At 41.5% G+C, this 17642-nt stretch overlaps 1 protein-coding gene across 1 annotated transcript in view; it reads right to left on the bottom strand.

Moving 5' to 3' along the window:
- Window positions 1–17642, bottom strand: part of DNAH17 (dynein axonemal heavy chain 17) — a 15539113-nt gene that overhangs the window by 13910383 nt on the left and 1611088 nt on the right. The window lies entirely within an intron of this gene.

Genomic DNA, 17642 nt, shown 5'->3' with positions numbered 1-17642 from the left:
TGACACTGTACCCTGGTTACAAGAATGCGAGGCAGCCTTCAATGCGCTAAAAAGAGGATTGGAGGGAGCACCAGCGCTAGGCATACCAGATTATGGAAAAGATTTTCACTTGTTTTGCCACGAGAAGGGGGGATGTTCAATGGGGGTCTTGGCTCAGAAACATGGAGCTTTCTACCGCCCTGTGGCATACTATTCTGCCACGCTAGACCCAGTGGCTGCAGGGCTCCCACTGTGTCTAAAAGCAGTAGCAGCCGCAGCACTTGCCGTGGAACAGTCAGACAACTTAGTGTTAGGACACACACTAGTGCTACATGTGCCACACGCCGTGGACACACTTCTGACATCCACTAAGACACAGCACCTCACCAATGCACGCCTCACCAGGTATGAGTTGGTACTCCTGACACCACACATTATCATCAAGAGGTGTACCACTTTGAACCCTGCATGCTTGCTACCCACTGAACATGAGCTGGAGGATTTTGATTCAGATGATTCCTTTCATGATTGTGCCTTGGCCATAGACAGGCATACTAAGATACGCCCAGACCTTAAAGACACACCACTCCCAGATGCTCAAGGAGATCTGTTTGTAGATGGGTCATGTTTAAGGGATGACACAGGAGTATTACAAGCATCCTATGTGGTGGGCACAGCTACTAAATTATTGGAAGGAGGGAGACTGACAGCAGCAAAAAGTGCACAAGCGGCCGAACTTGTGGCACTTACCAGAGCATGTGCATGGGCTAAAGGGAAGAAAGTAAATATATACACGGACAGTCAGTATGCCTTCGGGGTGGTCCAGGATTATGGCCAGTTATGGTCAATGAGGGGGTTCCTTACATCAGCAGGCCAGCAGATACAGCATGCACAATTGATTTGTGACCTCCTCCAAGCGCTGCTACTACCTTTCAAGGTGGCCATAATAAAATGTGCTGCCCACACTTCATCAAAAGGCCCCATCTCCACAGGCAATGCTTTCATTGACCAAGAGGCAAAGAGAATAGCGCTTACAGGCTGCGAGCGAGCCATGGTACAATTAGTAGACAACAGGACAGACACAAAAGAGGATAATGGTTCACTACATTGTGATCCAATACGTATTCATAGGAATGCAGCTGACAATGAAAAAGAGGAGTGGGAGCAACAGGGATGCTCACAAACAAAAGAGGGACTATGGGTAGGACCTAATGGCAGGATATGCTTGCCTTCCACCATGCTCCCTTCAATGAGCAGATTGTTCCATGGACCCTCACATGTGGGGCGTGATGGTATGGTCAGGTTATTCTCCCAGTGTCGGTATAACTCAAAATTCCGCCAGACAGCAGAAAGGCTGTGCAAGCAGTGTTCTGTCTGTGCACAGTACAACACTGGAAAAGGTACCCCCACTGCGCCTGGCCACTTCCCACCCCCCCCCATGGACCATTTGAAAGCCTTCAGCTAGATTTTATAGACATGCCCCCCACCCAGTCATATAAATTTGTTTTGGTCATCGTCTGTATGTTTAGCAAATGGACAGAGGCCTACCCCACCAAACATTGTGATGCACAGAGCGTGGCCAAGTGTCTACTTAAGGAGCTATTGCCAAGATTTGGGGTACCCTCCCTCCTGGCATTCGACAATGGGCCTGCATTCATTTACAATGTCATAAAGGGACTGTGCAAGGGATTGGCCATAAAACAAAGGCTACATTGCGCTTATCACCCACCGGCAGCAGGGGCTGTAGAACGGAGAAATGGAGTTCTGAAAAATAAAATTGCACAGATTTGTGCGTCAACTGACCTGTCATGGGTAGATGCGCTGCCTTTAGCGCTTCTAGCAATGAGATGTACACCAGACAGAGTAACAAAGTTAAGCCCCCATGAAATAGTATTTGGCAGACCAATGCAAATACCAGGCCATATGTCAACAGCCCCCCTGTCAGTAATGGATGACTCATTGTTGTGTTACTGTAAAAAGTTAACTGATGTTTTACGTTACCTCCACTGTCAGGTGCTGAAGTCCCTTCCAGAGGCTGCGACGCCACCAGCCCACGATCTGAAAGCTGGGGACTGGATTTGGGTTAAGGCCCACACACGGAGGAATTGCTTGCAGCCAAGTTGGAAGGGGCCAAGACAGGTCATTCTGACGACGGCCACAGCTGTCAAGTGTGACGGCATAACTTCGTGGATTCACGCGTCCCACACCAAAAAAGTAACGGACGGAGAAAGGACGACACCGATTCAGATATCAGCAGCAGAGCCCAGCCGAGGATACCACCTTCGCTCTCACAGCAAACAGAAACATGAACAAACTGGTTAATTATCAACGGACTGCTGGCTAAATGCAAATGCTCCGGACAAATAGACTTCGATCTGTGTCAATACAAGCCTGCGGACAACGGTCCAGGATACAATTAACCATTTTGTGCCCATGAAAAGACATAACTGCAATTCTGACATTGCTTGTACCGAGGCCACTATTGCTCAGTGAGCTAATATGATTAATTTTTAATGACATTGCCTTTCCAACTGGCCCAGAGCAGCAAGCCCCTGAGCAAGAATTAACAGACCTACGCTTTGACATTCTCAATAGTTTTATTTTTGCGATGGAGAGTACTGGTTCTGGCATTATTCAAAACCTTGAACATCATCCATTGTGCCGCTTTTGCAACAGAAATCACTGATCCTAGACCTGTTCGAGACATTAAAAATTAAGGGAAAAGCAGTAGTTAAATGCTTGACTCTAAGGGTCAGCTAGCATAGCGCCAAGAGGAAGAAGATCAAAATTAGGGCCTATTCACAAGCCCGAGTGGACCAAGAATAAACTGAGGGCCTATTCACAAGAAGATTGCATAGCATAGGGAAGGGAAAGGTTTGTACAGAGTCATGCAGTCCACTGAAAGACACACATGTAACTGGAGAGCGGTGATTCTTGCAATATTGTTACCAGTTCCAGCGATTATAGTAACAGCAATAATAATAGTGTATTCTGCTGAGCTTGAAATACCACATCTTAATGGAAGGGTGGGGGTGGTAGTGATGGAACTGAGCCAACAAAAACCCCAAGAGACTATGAACAAAATATGACAATGAACATTACTGATGTGGTGGTGGGTGTGAATAAAGGGGACCAAGAAGGATTATGGGATACATACGAAGGGAACCAATATGTGGAAATGCTGAAACTGTATGTGACAATTTTGAATATATCTGACTGCTATGTCTGCACACACCTGCCCACAGACGCCACACATAGTTTGAAGTACAACGTACTGCCAGTATCCAAATATGTAGGCTGTGTCCTGTTGTGAGACATGTTACAAAGTCAACACAGCATGTCTGTGTCAGTATCGATAGGTACACCCTCATCTGAAATACTGACTGTTCATCCCAGCGGTAGCAATGGCTATAGCTATAGCAGAGGAACAACAGACCCCCCCTCAGACCTAAGAGGATCCCTTGCATGAATATGCAGCCAACTAAGGGAGACTTAGAGATGCTAATAGGATTTGACAGGACTTTTAGAAATGAAGAATGGAAAGGCTGGAATGACATGGAAACAGGCCACTTGAAAATACCAAGGTTCAGGGTGGGAGAAGTTCCAGCCCCCTCCTGCATCCTCAAGGAAGAAGTAGTAACACCCAAAAGAGTGCCGGTTTTTCCAAAGGGAGCTACCAGAACATGCACTTTTTCAGAACTGTTGTCCAAAGACAACTGGAAGGAGTGCATTTCATTTGGATGCACCTTCGAGGAGGTTGCTCAAGGAGAGCAGGGTTTATTTGATTGTGAGGACAGGATAAACAGGATAAAAGGCATACTACCCACAAAGGCAGTTCCCCAGATTTACATGGGAATGAGCAGCTGTAACCACTCAACCAGACTAACTCCAGTTAGGAGTCGTGATGAGCCGTCACCAGGTCTGGTAGGTTACAAGGGCCTTTTCTTTGTTTGTGGTCCATGGGCATACTTCTACCTGCCCCCAGGATGGTATGGAAGTTGCTACCTAGCATCCATCATCCCACAGATGACCCACTTCACAAAATTAGTGCCAGCAGAAAAAACAGAATTGACACTGGTTAGGGCCAAAAGAACGGCTGCTTGGGTAGACCACGTGTTAACAGGTGTTGGGGCAATGGTTCCAGTACTGGGCAATATCTATACCTCAGAACGGATACACCAGTTATCCAGGACGATTGAAGATGTAGCGGATTCTACCACTGATGCCTTAGGAAATATAACAGAAGAGCTCACCTCCATGAGGGCTGTCCTAATTCAAAACAGGATTGCTCTCAATATGATTCTGGTCAAGGAGGGAGGAGTCTGTTCCGTCCTCCATGAGGCATCTTCCCCAGCATCTTCCCTGGCTCAGAGCCAATGCTGTGTATTCATTCCGGATAACAGTGGGAATATAATAAAAGCCATAAAAAATTTAAAGATATTAGGGATGAGGCCCACGGTATACACACAGGTAGCCTATGGGAAGATGTGATGAACTGGTTCACAGGCTGGGGCTCATGGATACTGGAGGCAGTTATAATAGTGGTAGCAGCCCATTTGACACTGTGCCTCCTGATAAAAATATGCCCATCTTGTTGTGCAGCAATTTTCAGTTCCTGTGCCAACTGCATATTCAGGAAAGGTGGTTCACCACACCACACTCATAAGGATGAGGATGAGGGACAGGAGATGATAAAGATGGATGACTTCTGATTAACATATGATTTAGTATCAGATTTGGGGATGACGAAGCAGACATTTATATTGTACCAAATACATATGTTTTCAGGCTTATCGTCTTCTTTGAGCTACTAAAGAAAGACACCAGCAGAAATCCACAAAATGGTCGCACGCTCCATTTTGTGTGTCAAGTCAGTCTCAGTCAGCTGCAACGTGCAAAGCAATGCAAGGCTTCCGAGAACAGACACGCCAGCTTCCAGCTTTCTGCTTGCTATTGCTAAACATCATATCTTCAGTAAATGATGTCGACATGGCCTGCCCTAGCCGGTCAAGTGCGTACGTGCCAAATCCACGTACACTAGAAACACAGATTTCACCTTTAGGGGAAAACCCAAATCTGCTCTTGTATATGACACGTGGGCAGCAACATTAGGGTATAGGTACACTTCGAGCCTTAAAAGGGTATCACACCACATGTGCACTTCACTGATTGGTCCAGCAGGTCATAGCCTGATCCAGATTACGTATGCTATGATGGCCATCCTGTGGGGGCTTATACCTATAAAATGTCTCTGCACTGTCATACCAATTGGGCACTCAGTAAGCTTTGCTGAGGTCTCCGTGCTGCACGTATATTGCATTGTGATTGCATTCTGATTGGGTTCCCAATAAATCTTGCAAACCTAAACGTGCTGAGAGCGAATTGTTTATTTTACTGTTGTCATTGACCTTTTTATTTTTGTAGTTAAATACTGAGCTTCTACAATGAGAAATGGTAAAAATTACTTGGATTAAAAATAATTAGCAGCAACAGTAAAGCGTGGTGATTAGATTGTACAAGCAAGTAAGCGTGAACAAGGTACAGAGCACCAAGTGCACAGTGCGTGATTAGATGGGCCAGCATACCCATCATAACTGACTATTTAACAAAAAGGAGTGACTATCCTTATTAATCACAGCACCGGTTGATTAGCACAGTTGAACTTGAATACAACGGAGTGCTCCTCACACACCCAATAATTGAAGCCATTTCCTTCAGACAGCACCCATTTTGCGTGTGGGGAACTTGACTCAGGAACAGTCTGCCATAAGATTGGTTGCTCTCCAAAACCGCCTTGTCCTTGACATCATCCTGGCTGACAGAGGCGGAGCCTGTAAAATTATCGGCTCTAGCTGTTGTGTTTTCATTCCTGATAACTCTCTGTCTGTATATACGGCTATGACAAAATTGCACAAAATAGCCGCCAGCCTACATTAAGAACCTGGCACTTGGACATGGTCTGACTGGTTTTGGGAAATAATATCATCCTGGGGATGGAAACTGCTGTCAGCAGCAGGCATAATTATCCTGGTAATAACTGGATGCTGCCTTTGCATCCAATGTGGCCCTGCCCTGTGTTGACTGGCGCTGCAAGCTGCATTCCTAAACCACATATCCAGCAGAAAGAAAACGAGACAATTATGCTACAGGAATGCATAGACAATCTCATGCAAATTGAGATATAAATACAGGTACACTCTGGGGCAAGGAGGGAATGAGGAAATAAAATTGACAATTGTGCCCCATCATTTCCCTTTACGTGCCTGGCAGCCATTTCCTTCAGACAGCACCCATTTTGCGTGTGTCATCCATTTGTCTCCAGACCTATGAACAAGACACCCTGCACCTGGCCCCTCCGTTCATTGCCCACGCATTCCTGTGATTCGGCCGATTTCGAGAACCAACGAGATAGTTCCTGTTTTGACCTGAGTAAGCCGAGAGATAAACCCCCCAGCTAAGGAAGGGCCATAAACTGAAAAGAGCACATTTCAACACATCGCATGCACTCTCAAGAGCACATTTCAACACATCGCATGTTGCTTGCCGCTTCTTTCTTGCCTACGTGACTGAACTTGTATAAATATTCTGTTGTGTGAATAAAGCTGCAGACCACTCCTTAACCCGCTTGGTGACGGAGGGCTCCCTTAACTCGAGTTATTGAAATAAAATCCACCTTTAAACTCGAACACCACAGACTCTTCTCCTTATTTTATTTTTGTTACTTGATATAGAAATTCGGTTTATAGAGGTAATACTAATTTTATTTACCACATAACTGGCGCCCGAACAGGGACGTTCCCTCTTCCCCACACGCTGGTGATGTGGGGCCCGGTACTTTCCCTTTCCAACCCCTGACGGACTTCAAGTGCACAAACGCGGGGTTTCCCGCCAACTCCCTCGGGCGAGAGGGGGGCCGGCTGAGGTCCACCATCCGCACGAGGTGGTGAGGAAGACTGCGGAACGTACTGACCCAGAGCCCGAAACCTGAGGAAGACGAGTCTGGGGTTTTCTGAGCCCCAGAGAACATTCGCGCAGCGTCAAGATACAGGCCTTCGAGTTTCTGCTTTTCGGTGAGTACCACTGTAAAGTATAAAGACGTACTCGTCTATTATTGTGGGTACGGTAAAGACAGTCTAGACTCTGTAAAAGTTTTGAAGATCTACAGTTGATTTTTATATAAATAAAGACAGTCATTGTTTTGAAATGCCTCTGTTTTCGAAATTACGTAAAGTAGAGACAAGAAAGGGTCTCCTAGAAAAAGAAGTTCTGAAACCACAACGGGACATGCCCGGAAATTTTATGTATCTCAAGTATGAGTTAGGTGCAATACTCTATTTCAATCTTTGGGTAGATTATACGAAAGAATTAGAACACAAGTATAGATGGCCTGAGAGGGGTACCTTTGACATGGAATGTATAATCCGATTAGAGGAACAGTTATGGAAAAGGAACGCCCGTCAATCCCAGACGGAAGCTGTAGAACAGTGGAGAAAAGAAGCCCATAAAAGGCAGGAGAAGCAACTGAGTAAAGTCGAAAAGGGAAAGAGGATGTCAGAGCAGGCCAAGAAAGACAAGTTGCAAGAAGTAGCGAAAGAAGTTTTGACAGACCGTAGAGAACACGAAAGAGCAGTCCTCACTACGGGCCTCTATCCTGTCCTCCCCAAGGACATGGAACCAGAGAAAAAGACACAACCCAGTGCCCCGTCCGATGACCCATTCACGTCCTACTTACTAGACACCCCTCCCCACCACCGTATGATAACGCACCCCGTGATGCCCCTCAGAATATACCCCCTCCTCCATTGCCCCAACAACAACAAGAATTGGGGGGTGGTGCAGAGGCAGCGACAGAGACGTAGGATGTCGTTTGCCCCTATGACCCAGAACCAGGCGAAGGGGAAATGGCTGCCGTCTCCCGGACCCTACGGTCTGCCTAGCTCCAACTTAAAGATATTATTAACATAGACACACAATTGGAAGATGTTTATGAATTGTTCCGTACGGGAGAACCCCCTCATGTGATAGGAAGATTGACAAAGGGTAGAACATACCATACCAAAGTATGCATGCTCAGATTCATGGTTGCCTGTCTAATAAGGCAAATACATACAACGGGAAAAAACGTTCCGCATGACCTGTTTGAACTTTTTAATTCGATAAATGATTACAATAATATTAAACTCATTAACTATGCCATTGGTAAATTTACTCGGACAACTGCCGAGTTACTTAAGAGGATGGACGAGGCAGAAAAAACTACTACGGAAGACAGAGCCTACCCCGTCCGGTCTTCTAATAATAAAGCGTTCCTTTCCCCTGTCACCTCACTTCCACACACATCCCCAAGTTACCAGGAACGTCCTTCCCCGGACGAACTGTTTCTGGACACAGTGCTCGCCTTAGATGAATGGCTGGATCACGAGCCACCCCTCACCCCTGATGAAGAGGAGTTGGCAAGGACAGCTACCTTGTGGGTTTCACAATTCAAAATATATGATCCCGATCTCATTGCACGACTGTTCCAGGCCCTCCCGCTCCACCATCAGAGACTTGCCAGTATCTCTATGGTACAACACCTCACCACCCTCTACGACACGTTTCTACGACAAAGAAAGATACTATTTGATCTACTGGAAGATTGCGTAGATAACAAATACCTTAGAGAGGCAGTTACAAGGAAATGGTAACAGGGTATCTTTCCAAATGCCACTGCGGGAAGTCCATCCACGTGCAGGCGCCGATGGGGCATAACAACATGTGTACGTTTACCAACCCCTGACTAAACTAGAGATTCTGAAAATAAAGGAGACAGTGCCCCCTCATGCTAAAGACCCGGCTGGTTTCTTCAAAGAATTGGGGGACGTGTTACAGATGGGCAACTTTACCCTTCCGGACATAACTGCGTTATTAAAGATAGTATATACGACAAATTGAGAGAAAAGGATTGGGATGTGGATGAACAGTCTATTAAGTGGGCAGACTTGCAAACAGAGGACTAGGACGGCTGGACAGGGTATCGGAGATCTAGCAAGAGCCCTCCCAGGTACTATACTACGAATCCTGCCCCAACTCCTCCCGGTCAAAAAGGAAGACTGGGATGCTATTTCCTCCTGTAAACAAAAACAGGGCGAAGATATAGGCGACTATTTTTCCAGGTTAGAAAAGTGTTTTGCCATGAATAGCAGCCTCACCCCCCTCAGTGATGCGTATCCACACCTTTTTGTGTCTAAACTTGTTGAGAATGCATTACCACCTATCAGGGAAAGGGTACTAAAGGTGGAAAGTACATGGCAAGCACACACGCCTTCTCAAGTACTACAGATGTTGCAGTACCACCAGAACAGGTTGAGGGATGAAGAGGAACAAGACAAAAAGAGAATGAAGGACACAAAGGTAAGGGCCTTAATGACCCAGAATAGCACCCCAAAGGCACAACAGACGACCACTAAAGGGACATGCAATTATTGCAAAAAGACTGGTCATTTCGTCAGAGATTGCCCGGTCCTTAAACACAACATCGCCACTGGTAAAACACAGCCACGTACATATACACCGAAGCACACACCAACACCGTCCAACAGTGCACTATCCCAACAAATGGCACAGATGTACATAGGGGACGGAAACTACTCCGAACCCTACCCAGATTTTTCATGATGCTGCCCAGAGAGAGATGCTAAATTACCCCTCATCCCCATCCCAGTAGACCAAGGAGGACCATATGTAAAAGTGAAACTGCTGGGTGAGGATAGAAAGGATAAAAAAGTTCCTATTGGACACAGAGGCGAGCAAGACAACTATAAGTCATCAAGAGGTCCCAGAGGCACCTCTCTCGGGTTCAAAAAGCGTCTCTCTGGGTTTCTCAGGTCAGCCGATAACTAATGTCACAACTGAACCACTAAATGTACAAATTGGCCCCCTATCTACGACAACAGACCTAGTACTTACTAAGACATGTCCAGAAAATCTCCTGGGCCTGAAAACGTTAAAAGACCTTTGGGCGGTGATTGTTTGCTCCCCGGAAGAAGTTTGTTTGTTCTTAAGAGATTTTAAAGGTCATTACAACACAAAGGAATTAGATACTAGGTTACAACACCTGCCACAACACCTCTGGGCCACTGACTCCACTGACGTAGGTTACATGCACATCACACCGCATAAAGTAACGTTAAAGGAGGGAGCCCAACTACCCCGCATCAGACAATATCGAATTTCCCCACAAGCAGAAAAGGTCCTCATGATTAAGCATACCATGGAAAACGAAAAACAAATATGATCAATTAGAAGATATGGCTTTTGAATTAGAAGTAGATTTAAGTAAGCAGAAGAATTTGCAGAAAAATTATAGAGTGGATTTCTCTGAAAACGACATTGAAAATATGAATACCACAGGAAGAATTACTCATATAAAAGATTTGATTGTGATTTTGAGAATATGGGGTGAATTAAGTAAATGGAGAGTGAAATGGACAAAGAAAAGAGATGAAGACAGAACAAGTTTAGCTTTTCCTGTCAGAGAAAAGGAAAAAGTAGTAAATGAGTTTCCAATGAGAGAAATAGCAGGAGGAGGGTATGTGCATGTCCCATGGACAAGACAGGACATTTTACTGTTCACAAATGATTTTGCCCGATTAAGAGAAAAACCTGTAGAATGGTATCGACAGGTAGAAAGATTTGTGAAAGTTTCAAAAGTTTTGTGGGTTGATCTTGATGGTTTATTTGACATAGTTGTCCCATCAGATCTTTGGACAGAATGTAAAACTACTATAGGTTGGCCTAGAGAAGAATATGAACAAGATAAAGTAACAGGTGCTCCTTCTCCAGAGGTAATGAGAAAGTACGAACAAGTAATTGTATTTTTGAAAAATAAGATTCCCCCAAAAGAGATAGATTGGGTTAAAATAGATAGAACAATTCAAGAGTCAAAAGAATCAGTACATTCATTTTATGAAAGATTACTGCTGGTATTTAAACAATACAGTGGTTATGAACATTTAAGTGAAAAGGACATGATCCATTTTATATACAGATTTGTATATGGCTTGAGACCTGAAATTAGTGAAATGGTAAGAACTGGAATAGTTGGTTGGCAATAACACACAGTAGATGATATTTTGAGAAAAGCAAAATACTGTAGTGATGAAATAGATGCTAAACAAAAGAAGCGAGAAAGAAAAAGCAATGTGGGCACAGGTGAAAGTGGCGGAACGACAAATAGCAACTTTAGGAAATAAAAATGTTGATCAGAATCAAGGGAAATTTAAAGGTATTTATAATAAACCAAAATTGATGGGAAATATAGAAGAGTTAAAACAGAAACTCCCATGTTTTAATTGTGGCGAAATTGGACACTGGAAGCGCGAGTGTAAGAATCCGCCCAGAACGTATTTAAAAAATGCATCATAAAATCCACAGATGCAGAATGAGATAAATGAGCAGCAACAGCTACAGCGACAGGTAGTGATTAAGCAAAGTCAGTTACCACAACCGCCACTTCCAAACTGTGTAAATTTGCAGAGATACAGTGCAGAAACAGGATTCAGCGGAGGTGAACAGGTAAACAGATCACCAAAAGTGAATGTGTCGAATGTGTCTCAGCAATATTGGTTGAAAGAAGATGGAGGGAGTGAATCTGAAGATTACTTCTGACGGTGCCTGAGAGAGGAGGAAGAGTGTGTGCTTGGAGACACTCTTGAGGTAGATCAATCTGGTCCATTTGTAAATGGTAAAGTGAATGATGTAGAAATTACTTTCCTAGTGGATACAGGTGCTACCCGTTCTACTGTTAGATCAGTGGAAATAGAAAACCTTCCTCTCTCTGGAGATAAAATCCAAGTAGTAGGTGTAGCTAATCAGCAAATCAAAACAGATTTAACTGAACCAGTTGAAGTTGAAATAGGTAAATATAAAGACATGCATAGATTTGTAGTTTGTGATAGCAGTCCTGTAAATCTACTATGTAGGGATATTCTTTGTAAAATGAACTGTGCAATATATTGCTCACCGGATGTCAATGGTTGAGGCAGAAGAAAGTAAATTATTTCCTGTGTTAGAATAATTTACCGAAGAATTAAAAGACACAGTGAATGTAAAAATTTGGGATTTCACTGGAGATGAAATGGGTTTGATGAAAAACGTAGATCCAGTACAAATATCGGTAAAACAAGGAGCAGATTATCCAAACATTCCTCAGTATAAAATGAAAGCAGAAGTGAGTGAAGGTGTTACCCCTGTAATAGATAAATTCATAAAACAAGGTGTTCTGAAAGAAATCGAGAGTAGCCCATGTAATTCACCAATTATGGGAATTAAAAAGCCAAATGGAACTTTCAGAATTGTTCAGGACCTGGGAAAGGTTAATAAAATTGTTGTTCCATATTGCCCAGCTGTACCAAATCCAGCAGTAATTTTATATCAGATTCCGCATGATGCAGAATGGTATACAGTTATTGATTTATGTAACGCATTCTTTACTGTTCCATTGCATCCAAAAAAAATTTTGCGTTGCGGTTCAAAGAGCGTATTCTAGCATGGTGTAGAATCCCTCAAGGGTACATCGAAAGTCCATCTATTTTTAATCAGCTGTTAAAGAAATCATTGGAAAATCTGGATTTACCTGGAAAATCTACATTAGTGCAGTATAATGATGATCTCCTTGTGGCTGCAAAAACAAGAGATAATTGTGTAACAGATACCATTACTCTTTTAAATCATCTGGCAGATGAGGGACATAAAGTATCTCCTGCGAAATTACAGTTTTGCAAACAAGAAGTAAAATATCATGGTCACAGAATTGAAAAGGGAATCAGACAAGTGACAACAGAAAGAATAACAATTATTCAAGAAATGCAACCTCCAAAAACACAGAGACAGGTTAGAATGTTTCTAGGAATGGTAGGTTATTGTCGTCAATGGATTAGTGGATTTTCAGTAATCGCAAAACCACTGCAGAGACTGACAAAAGCAGACATAAAAGACCCGATTAGCCTAACAAAAACTGAATTAGAAGCTTTTGAACAATTAAAGAAAAGTTTGTGTGAAGCTCCAGCATTGGGAATGCCTGATTATGAAAAAGAATTTGAGCTGTATTGCAGTGAAAGAGAAGGATGTGCATTATCAGTTCTGATTCAAAGACATGGAAAACTGAGAACGCCAATAGTATATTTCTGAGCTGTTCTTGACCCTGTTGCTAAAGCATTACCAGGTTGCTTAAAAGCCGTAGCTGCAACAAGTGTAAGTTTGGAACAGAGTGAAGGAATAATAATGGGATTTCCTGTAAAAGTATATGTGCCACACTCAATTGAAATTCTCCTCACTAGAAGCAAAACCCAACATTTGACAAACAATAGGTTAACAAAATATGAAAAGGTTATTCTTGGATCGGACAATGTTTCAATTGCGAGAGGTGTGAATTTAAATCCTTTCAAATTATTACCTGACACTACTGAAACAGAAATAAGGGATGAGGTTGATCATGAATGCCTGGATGTATCAGAATATTGCACTAAACCTAGACAAGACATTAAAGATGTACCATTAGCTGAATCAGATTATGTTTTGTTTGTAGATGGTTCATGCTTAAGAACAGATGAAGGTGTTCTGAGTGCAGCATATTCAGCATGTACAGTTGCAGATGTGATTGAATCTTCCAGTCTCAAAGGAATTCGTTCAGCTCAAGTAGCAAAATTAATTGCTTTGATTCGTGCATGTGAATTGGGAAAAGAGCAAAAAATTACCATAGTGACTGATAGTCAATATGGTTATGGTGTAGTCCATGACTATGGCCAGCTCTGGTCTCAAAGAGGTTATTTAACTTCTGCGGGATCACCAATAAGAAATGCTGAGTTAATTAAAAGATTAATTGATGGGATTCAGCTACCAGAAAAAATTGCAGTAGTGAAATGCACAGCACATAAGAAAGGAGAGAATTACATAACAAAAGGAAACTCATATGCTGATTCAATAGCAAAATTCTGTGCAAAACATAATGTGTCAGTTAATCGGAAAAAAGAAAACGAACATGTTTTGAACTCTCTTATGCTAATATCTGTAGTTGAGACTTGGCAAGGAGTAAAACAGTTGCAAGATGAGGCGAGTGATGAGGAGAAAGACACATGTTTAAAAGCAGGATGCAGACAAAGAGAAGAAGATGAGGTTTGGGTTTACAAAGATGACAGAGCAGTAATGCCAGATAGTATGATTTCTGACATGGCACTCATGTACCATGGTCCAGGACATATTGGAAGATATTCAATGATCAGATTATTTAGGCAAATATGGTACAATCCAAAATTCAAAATAATTGCAGAGTCATTTTGTCAAAGGTGTCTTATCTGTCAACAGATCAACCCAAACAGAAAAACTGTTGTGAGCATGGGAACCATAGGACGGGAGGGTGGTCCATTTACCAGAATACAGCTTGACTTCATTGACATGCCACCTAACAACAAACTCAGATATGTCTTGGTGATAATCTGTTTGTTTTCAAGATGGGTGGAAGCATTTCCAACAAGTCACAATGATTCAATTACTGTGGCAAAATTGCTTTTGAGAGAAATCATACCAAGGTATGGATTTCCAGTGTCGATCGAGACAGATCGCGGCACACATTTTGAAAACAGATTGCTAAAATTGATTTGTGAAGTGCTGGATATAAAGCAAAAATTACATTGTGCTTACAGACCAGAAGCATCAGGTGTTGTTGAGCAAGTGAATGGTACAATAAAAAACAGAATAGCAAAAATGTGCTTAGCAACAGGAATGAAGTGGACAGATGCACTTCCACTTGTTTTGATGTCTTTGAGAAGCATTCCAGATAGAAAAACAGGATTGAGTCCTCACGAAATTCTAATGGGCAGGGTCATGAGACAAGCATTTGTTCCAGTTGATAAACTGTTGAGCATTAATGATAGCGTCATAATGGATTACTGCAAAAATCTATCTGACGTGGTGACTTGTGTGTTCCATCAGGTAGGAACTGAAGTATTTACATAAGAGAAAGAACAAGCTCATGATCTTTTACCAGGAGACTGGGTAAGGACAAAGGTACATCGAAGAAGAAATTGCCTAGTACCAAGGTGGCAGAAGGCAAGACAGGTGATATTGGTCACGACAAATGCAGTAAAGTGTAGGGGATGAAGAGATGGATTCATGCTAGCCACACCATACGTGTGCCAACACCTGAGAATCCAGACGAAGGTGAAACAACAGCTGATTCAGATTCAGAAGAGCCTGAAAGAAATCCAGATCCTGAAGATCGACAAGAAAGTCGACATCTGGAAGATTCAAATTCGAATGAAGTATTGAATGAAGAAAATGAAGAAATTGTAATACAAGATTCTGAAGAAGAAAATGACAAAGATCTGCTAGATCAAGAAGCAGAAATAGAAACTGAACAAGAAGTGATTCAAGATCAAGATCAGGAGAGTATTGAAAAGCAGATTGAAAACTTTGGAAGAAGGAACGAAAATTCTGAAACTGGTGAATTGGAAGTAATTGAGGAAGAAGAAGAAGAAGAAGAAATTCCAAGTACCAGCTATAAGGATGTTGTTCCTAACAAAGTGAAACTGCCGAGTAAAGAAGTACCTGAATCTGAAGAAGAATCTGACACGATAAAACTGATTATTGATGAATCAGCTGATAACACAGAAAGTGAAACAGATGACAGTGGAGATTAATCAAAATTGAAAAGATCAAGAAAAAGAGCTTGGAGAGTGGAGTATAATTTAGCGGAACCGAAAAGGAAATTAACAAGAAAAGGAGATCACCGGCCAAATGAAAACAAAGGCCTGAAATTTAAATTACTGAATGAAGTAAAAGAGCAGGTGAATGAGATCACAAGTCAAAAAGAAGAAGACTTAAAAAGGAAAAACAAGCAGGAAAGAAAATAGAAGTGATCAACAGCAGGGCAAAGAGAAAAATAAAGCCAAATCAGAAGTATAAATCACCTGAGTGGACCTATATTATAATTCCACCAGTAGTAGAAGTAAATATTAGTCAAAGAAATTTAGATGATGAAAGTGATAATGATTGATTTTGTTCATTAGGTGACACAAGGTTGAAGAAATTGTGTTAGGTGACACAAGGTCGAAGAAATTGTGTTAGCTGAAAAACACATTGATGTATGACATAAGGTCAAAGAAAATCTGTTAGTAAATAAAGTTATCTAAAAAAAAAGAGGGGAGTATATTTAGTAATTTTCCATTTTTCTTTTTCTATTTAGGCTTTTGTTTGAAAGTAAAGATGCCTTATACTAATAATAATTCGAGATGCTCAATTCTTAAAAGATGTTGCAAATTGTCTTCAATATGTGTAATTTTGATAATTTTAGTTTGGTTAATTTTAGCTGACATTTTTCCTTTTGGAATAGATAAAGAGATGTATAAAGCTAACATGACTAGTAACATTTTGGATAATCATGACAAAATTGATAAGACTAATAAAATTATTGTACATAAACCAGAGATTCATCAAGATAGAGCTGTGGGAGATTTTTCCAGCAATACCTTTTCAAGACTTTTATATGAATACGTTAAGGTGATGGACGCAAAAGACTGTTACATCTGTGTGAAATTACCTACTTCTGTGTCTGAAGGTGTTACATATAATATGCTTCCTCTTACTTATGGTATAACATGTAGTGTAATAGCTAGTTTGATTTATAAGACTGGATGTTTGGAATATTATTATTCTGATTTTGATGAATTTTTTGCAAATTTAAAAGTTGTAGATAGTTTGAATAAAGTGAAACATGCTAAACAGATGAGGGAATTTTTCCTAAAAACTAGTGAACTCACTTATGAGTATGCTTTTAGAAATAATTTAACATGTAAATTGAGAACAGAAGAGAAGTCGTTCTTAAATATGGTGGAAGAGAGAAGGGCAATTTACAAGCGAAATGAGATGTTAAAACCTACTAAGTCAACATTTTGGCAGATGGAAGATGAAAAGCTTAATGGTAGAAATGAAAATGTTGCAATTCATATAGATAAACCTGTTAGTGGAAAATATTGTATAAGAAGAGATAATAGTTTGTTTGATAATTATTTTGTAGGTGCAAGTCAATGTGAAGAAACTTACCGTATTATTGGGGGTTGGGGATTTGAAGGAGGCAAAGATCCAATTTTCCCTGGAATTTATTTTATTTGTGGGAATAAAGCTTATTACAATCTCCCAGGCCACTGGTATGGGACGTGTTATGTAGGTTTAGTTTTTCCAAAATGTGTCCATGTAGATAGAAATGCAAAAGGTTCATTCGAAATTAGCAATCACTTGAATAGATTTAGAAGGGAAAGCTTTACAGAAATAATGGGAGATATATTTGGTGCATTAATACCTATGGTAGGAATAACTCTGAATGCAAACAAAATTAGAAAAATGTCCACAATTGTTGATAGATTGTCAACAGACACTGCAAACGGATTTCAATTAGTGAATACAGAGCGTATTGCTATGAGAACTATGGTGATGCAGAATCGTCTTGCACTAGACATTTTGCTAGCAAAAGAGGGTGGAATCTGTGGAATTTTGCATGTTCAACATTGTTCTACTTACATACCTGACAAAAGTCAGAATATAGAAATGTATATAAAAATCATTACTGAGTTGCATAGTGAAGTAGAACCTTTAGAAGATGAGAGTTTTTCAGAACGTTTAGGAAAAAG

Source organism: Lissotriton vulgaris, chromosome 7 (genome assembly GCF_964263255.1).
Source record: "Lissotriton vulgaris chromosome 7, aLisVul1.2, whole genome shotgun sequence".
NCBI classification, from domain to species: Eukaryota; Metazoa; Chordata; class Amphibia; order Caudata; family Salamandridae; genus Lissotriton; species Lissotriton vulgaris.
Note: the sequence above shows the minus strand (reverse complement) of the source record. Positions and strands in the feature narration are given on the sequence as shown.